Below are 6,153 nucleotides of genomic sequence, written 5' to 3'. Positions count from 1 at the left end.
AGACATCTGTAGAGCTGCTGGTTGGGCGACACCTAATACGTTCATTAGATTTTACAGTGTTTGTATTGAGCCTGTATCCTCTCGTGTTCTTTCCTCACCAGGGGGAGCACGGAGAACAGTCTCACAGGTCGGCTTGCAGCCTCCATCTGATGCTTCATAACTGTGTCAGTATGGAAGGCCTTCAGAACAAAAATGCGTAATGGTTTGAATTGTTCTTCCTCCGCTGCCTTGGCAGCCTTTGTTGCGGAGCATTGGCTGTCAGCCTTCACTAGCTGCATCCTCGCGAACCTACGTGTTGGCTCGGGCTCCACATTGTGTCCCACCGGGTTCCTTTGTGAGTATTTTTCCGTGGGGTTAATCCTACTAGCCCACGTTTCCCTTAGCAGAGCACTGCTTTGCTTACACAGCCACGGCTGTCATTTTACCTCAACTACGGTTGACTTTCGCCCACCATTAACCCTTAAGACGGGTGGTGGCTTCCGCAGCGTTCCTATCCCGCTCAGGTAGGGCGCTTCCCAGTCGCTGGCACTTCTGTGGGGTTAAAGGAACATCTAGTGCCCGGCCTTCTGCCTTAAAACCTAATTCTCCTTATCCTTAAGTGGAACCGGAGGGCTTTACGCAGACACTGGAAGAGGTCAGCCCCTAGTGGCGTTTTGGTAGGGATTCCCAATTCGTCGGTCACGACGTGACGTCGTAGTGACCGACTGAAAGGGAACGTCTCGGTTACGGATGTAACCCTCGTTCCCTGAAGGAGGGAACGGAGACGTCACGTCCCGTCGCCACAGGTGCTGCCACCTGCTGTTACGGCCGGTCACACTTTCCGGCTTTCTCAGCGAAAAAGAAGCTAATTTCCTTATTTGCACCTGCTGCTTATATACGCACCTGGCGGGGCGGCGCCAGCATTATGCAAATATCTCAATGCCAAGTTCATTGGCGTTTTAGTAGTATTCGAAGCAGATTGGTCTCTCTAAGCGAGTTCCCAATTCGTCGGTCACGACGTGACGTCTCCGTTCCCTCCTTCAGGGAACGAGGGTTACATCCGTAACCGAGACGTTTTCTTTAATAACTACATTACACAATACTTGTACTTTTACTTTCAGTACTTGAGTAGTATATTTTAAAATAATTGGCAACTAGTATAACTTGCAATACTTAAGTACAAAGCATGTTTAATACTTTAGTACTTCCACTTAAGTGCTGTGCTTAAAGAGCACTTCAACTTCTACTCAAGTCACTTTTTTGATAGAGCACTTGTACTTTTACTCAAGTCTGGGTCGCTAGTACTTTATACATCTCTGCGGTTACCGCTGCTTGCAGCTAACCCAGAAATGATGGCTATTCGACTTGATGGCGGGGCTGCTAAGGCCTATGCCAATGTCCCAAAAGTGGAGCGGCCGGCCACCGCATTCACTTGAAGGGATAAGCCTGCCCTTCCCTGGCAGGCCTGTAAGCAGTCATTCTCGTTCATGGGGTCTACATATTTGCTTGTGTGGAGGCGGCTTCCAAGGTTCACACCATGGCATTGCTGCAAGTGCATCTGGCTAAGGCTCTTATGGATCTGCACGAGGGAGGTCATGACCAGGCTGTCTTCTCAGACCTCCGTGCGGCCACCAATCTGATGCTTCGGGCAACCAAGGTCACCACACAGGCTGTTGGTCATGCGAATGCCATCTCTGGCTGTGCCTGGTGGACATGAAGAAGTTTGAAAAAAACTGACTTCTGAATGTTCTGATCTCCCAGGCCGGCCTCTTCTGTGACACGGTCGAGAGCTTTACCCAAAAGTTCTTGACCCCCCAGATGCAGACTGAGGCCATATCTCACATCATGCCACGTCAGAAGCCTGCTTCCTCATCCAGACCATCAATGTCAGTGCCTCAGTCTGTCCCTCTTCAAGGGCATCCTGCTGAGGCCGCCTCCATTCTTCCACCTTGTACACTATCCAGGCTCTGCCGAGGAACCGGTTGTAAGCAGGGTGCCCCGCCCACTAGCCCGCCTCTCATGGTGGCAAACAAAAATGTAAGCGGCCCTTAGACAGGTGATGTGGAGATAGAGGGGATCACTTTTCCGGAGATGGTGATTTCACCACTTTCTCCCCCCGGAGGAGGGCCGGGCAGAGAATCTTATGTTTAGTTTTGTTTCTGTTCCGCTGGCTTTTCAGGGGCACCCACAATTTGTAAACTGGCTATGCGATTCAGTTTGCCCACCGTTCTTCCAAATTCTCACACATCCACTTCACACCAGTGAAAAATGCTGATGAACATATACTGCGTGTGGAGATTATGGTCCTACTGGCGAAGGACGAGATAAAGTGATCCCTCCAGCCGAGGTGAGGTCAGGGTTTTACAGCCCCTACTTCATAGTACGCAAGAAAGTTGGTGGATTACTACCGAACTTCGTATCCTGGCTTATCTCAACAACTGGCTTATAATAGTGCAGTCTTGACAGGCACTTTGTGAACACAAAGACCTAGTGCTCAGGCACCTCATCTGTTTGGGTCGTCAGGTCAACTGGAAAAAGAGTAAGCTCTGCCCCGTGCAGAAAATCTCTTTGTTTGGTATGGAACTGGACTCGGTTGAACTAATGGCACAACTAACAGAAGCACATGTACAGTCAGTACAGAACTGCTTGAGTATTTTATGGCAAGAAAGCGGTCTTACTGAAACTTTCAGAGGCTCCTGGGGCATATGGCAGCCACAGTGGCGGTGACACCACTCTGGCTGCTTCATATGAGACCGCTTCAGCGCTGGCTTCAAGATCAAGTCCCAAGGAGGGCTTTGCATAGCAGCCTGCACTGTGGGATCATCACACCAGTGTGCCATTGCACTTTCACTTAATGGTTAGACCCCTCTTTTCTCCGGGATGGTGTACCCCTGAAACAGGTTGCCAGGCATGCTGTTGTGTGCACAGATGCCTCTACCACGGGGTCTCAGGTGTTTGGACAGCACCCCAACTGCACTGGTACATCAACTGCCTCAAGCTGTGGACAGTTTATCTTGCACTCAATCACCTCAAAGGCGAGCTTTGAGGAAAAGGTGTTTTAGTCTGCACATACAATACTGCAACTGTTGTGTTTATCAACTGCCAAGGTGGTCTGTGCTCTTGTCACATGTCACAACTCGCCTCTCCCCTCCTCCTGTGAAGTCGGAAGCATCTGAGGTCCCTTTGTGCTGTTCACATACCTGGTTCCCTTAATGTAGGGGAGCGATGCACTCTCATAAGTGGAGATCACCCCTGGAGATGCCCGATCAGCATCATGATTCCTTTCCTTAAGCAGTGGTTGGAGAGGAGGCTGTCCCCCTCCACTATCAAAGTATACATTGCTGCTATTTCCGCTCACCATGACCGATAGACGACAGAGCAGTCGGACAGCACAACCTGGTCATTAGGTGGCTGAGAGGAGCGAGGAAATCCACCTTGCCCACCTTGCACTTTCCTTCAGCAAAGCACGCTCTGTGTCTCTGTGTAGGTGTGTCTCATTATAGCCTCTTTATAACCCCCCTGGAGACCTCGATATGCAAAACCCCTGCGATTATTCCATGTCGTAATACCTAGTGAAACCTTCTTAGGGGGTGGCTTCCACAGCGTTCCCAGCTACCACCCAGATGGGTTTGGTTCCCAGTGTGCCTAAATCACTATAGGGGGTTAAGGAACAAGTAGTGACCGGCCTCTTTGCATCAAGCCCAGGTTCCGCCACTTCAGAACCTAGAGGCGGAAGGTTTATGCAGGGCACTGAAAGGGGCAGCACCCGTGATGCTTTGTGAGGGACTCCCAATACGTCGGTCACAAGTAGTGGCCGACTGAAAGTTTAGTGGAAAATACAAAGTTAAGATGCAAATACTGCATGCCAACATTCATTGGCTTTTTGTAAGTTTCTCGAAGCAGATTGGTCCCTCTAAGCAAGTTCCCAAAGCGTAAACACAACGGGACGTCTCCGTTCCCTTCCTTCAGGGAACGAGGGTTGCATACGTAACCGAGGAGTTGTTTCCTGTTACTCTTGATGGTGTTATTCTTTACTGATTGCTGTGTTCCATATTGAGGTGCAGTGTGGCTGTGCTTGTGTGCACGTGTGGTGGATGTGAATTACGTTGTGCTCTTTTTCTCTCTTTTCCAGATAGGAGAGTTTTAAGACTTATTTCTTAAAGAGCTGGGTGCTCTTTTGTGTAATGTTTGTTATGTACTTTATGGTCAATGAACTAAAAATGACCTTTTGGTAGTTGTTTTTTGTGATGTACTGTGTAGTGCATCTTTGTGTTTTTATCATTGCTAAATAAACAAACCTTTTGTATAATTTTGTGTCTCTTGCCTGATTCCACCGAACTGAACCTGTGGGCTTTATGCTAGTTTAGAGTAATTCCTCTACAAGTAAACTCAAGTCTTATTTTGGCTTCTAATTCTGTTGCCCTTTTTCTTCGTGTCTGCCACACAATGTTTGTTTGCTTTTACACAGATGGGTGGTGTCGTTCCGCATTTGTCCAGGACCAAAAATGAACGTTATGCCAATGCACACGCTCTTTGTCTACACCGTGTGAGACTAATAAACATGTAATTGGTCACTTGTGAAAACTGAGATGCTGTGTCATCTACCAGGTGTTGTCATGTAGAGCAGACACAAGATCACACGTCTGTTTGTCTGCTCATTAGTCTAAAATCTATTTGGGTGTCTCTGGGTTACAACCAGCACCATACATCCCACACTGGTTAAGACACAATAGTTTGGTCTAATGCTCTTAGATTTATAATGAGCTAGCTTTATAAAGAAATATGGACAATGTCTCTTGTAGTGATGATTATTGACAATTGTCTGAAACTGTAAACTTCAAAATAAATTATTTTTGCAGATAGTTTCTAGCCAAATTAATTTGAAAGTAATTGTCTGTTAAAAAGAAAGTGCAAAGCTCAATATAGTGTGAAATGTGTTTAATTGTCTTTGAAGGAAAACCTAAACCTTCATTAAATCTTTAAGGTAGCTCTTCTTGTGACATCAGAGCCAGGTGTCATATATCCCAGTGAGTGAGAGTGCATCGAACAGTTTAAATGAATGTGGCATACTGTCTGGCAGGTCATCTGGAATGCTTTTTGATTTTCCTCCTTGAACACTGAGGAAATTTGAATATTCACATTTAAGGGGCTTGATTTCTTTTATATTACTTAGCTTTATGGTCATTTAATAAAGATAGTCTTCTGTGCATTGCACCTATGTCCTTATCTTCAACAGTGAGTTTTCTGTCAAAAAACTTTGATCTGAAACCAAATCATTAAGATGAATATTTTGCCTCATTTAACATACTAATATGGCACATGTGAGGTCACGTGGTGTTGCTATGGAAATAGAGAGTCAGTTACTCGAGAGCAGTTGCACACCTGTGCAGTAATTTGTTAGACCACAGGTGCAAGGTAAGAAATTCAGATGCTAATAGAGATCAGAAGGGCAGAAAAATGCCAAAGAAAAGTGATACAGCAAGAAAACTGGAAGATGGTGAGTTATACATTTTTAATCAATACTGTGCTTTCATGGCTATTTTTTTAAATCCCTGGTAATGACAACTATTTCAGTGATATATTGCATAATTCTTGCCTTTTCTATGTTTATTTGATTTTTATTAGTTGGAATAGATATTGATGGAGAGGTGGAAAGTGCTGAAGGTAAGAACAGCATCAGTATTACATGAGTATTCACTCATTTTATTGAGATAAAAGTGTGCTTTTGCTTTTCTAAATCAGATTTTTTTGAGACTTACAAAGAGGGACAAAAACCTTATCTAAAAACTTATAAATAAGCCAAAACACTATAAACTCCTAAAATACAGGTGCAACAAGTGATTTTGCCAAAGAATAACCATTTGCCCCCCCAAAAAAATCCAGTCAATAGCTCTTTAAAATACCCATTTCTTACTCTTATTATAGCCTTCTAATTCTTCTTTCTTACCTTTTATATGTCTAAATATTTTTTTTACCTCAACAAAATACCTTTTGTGAAAAAAACTTATTGTGTTAAGTTTTTTTATGAAACCAAGACTGGTTTTTCTTTTGCATCATGTAGCACCTTTATTTTTAAGAATGTAGCAGCTGCATACTACAAAAACACCTTGACAAAACATAAACAATGTTTCATCAAAAAAAGGAAAAATCTAAAAGGCTATTGCTCTATAATTT

The sequence above is a fragment of the Paramisgurnus dabryanus genome, chromosome 5 (assembly GCF_030506205.2).
Source record: "Paramisgurnus dabryanus chromosome 5, PD_genome_1.1, whole genome shotgun sequence".
Taxonomy (NCBI): Eukaryota; Metazoa; Chordata; class Actinopteri; order Cypriniformes; family Cobitidae; genus Paramisgurnus; species Paramisgurnus dabryanus.
Note: the sequence above shows the minus strand (reverse complement) of the source record.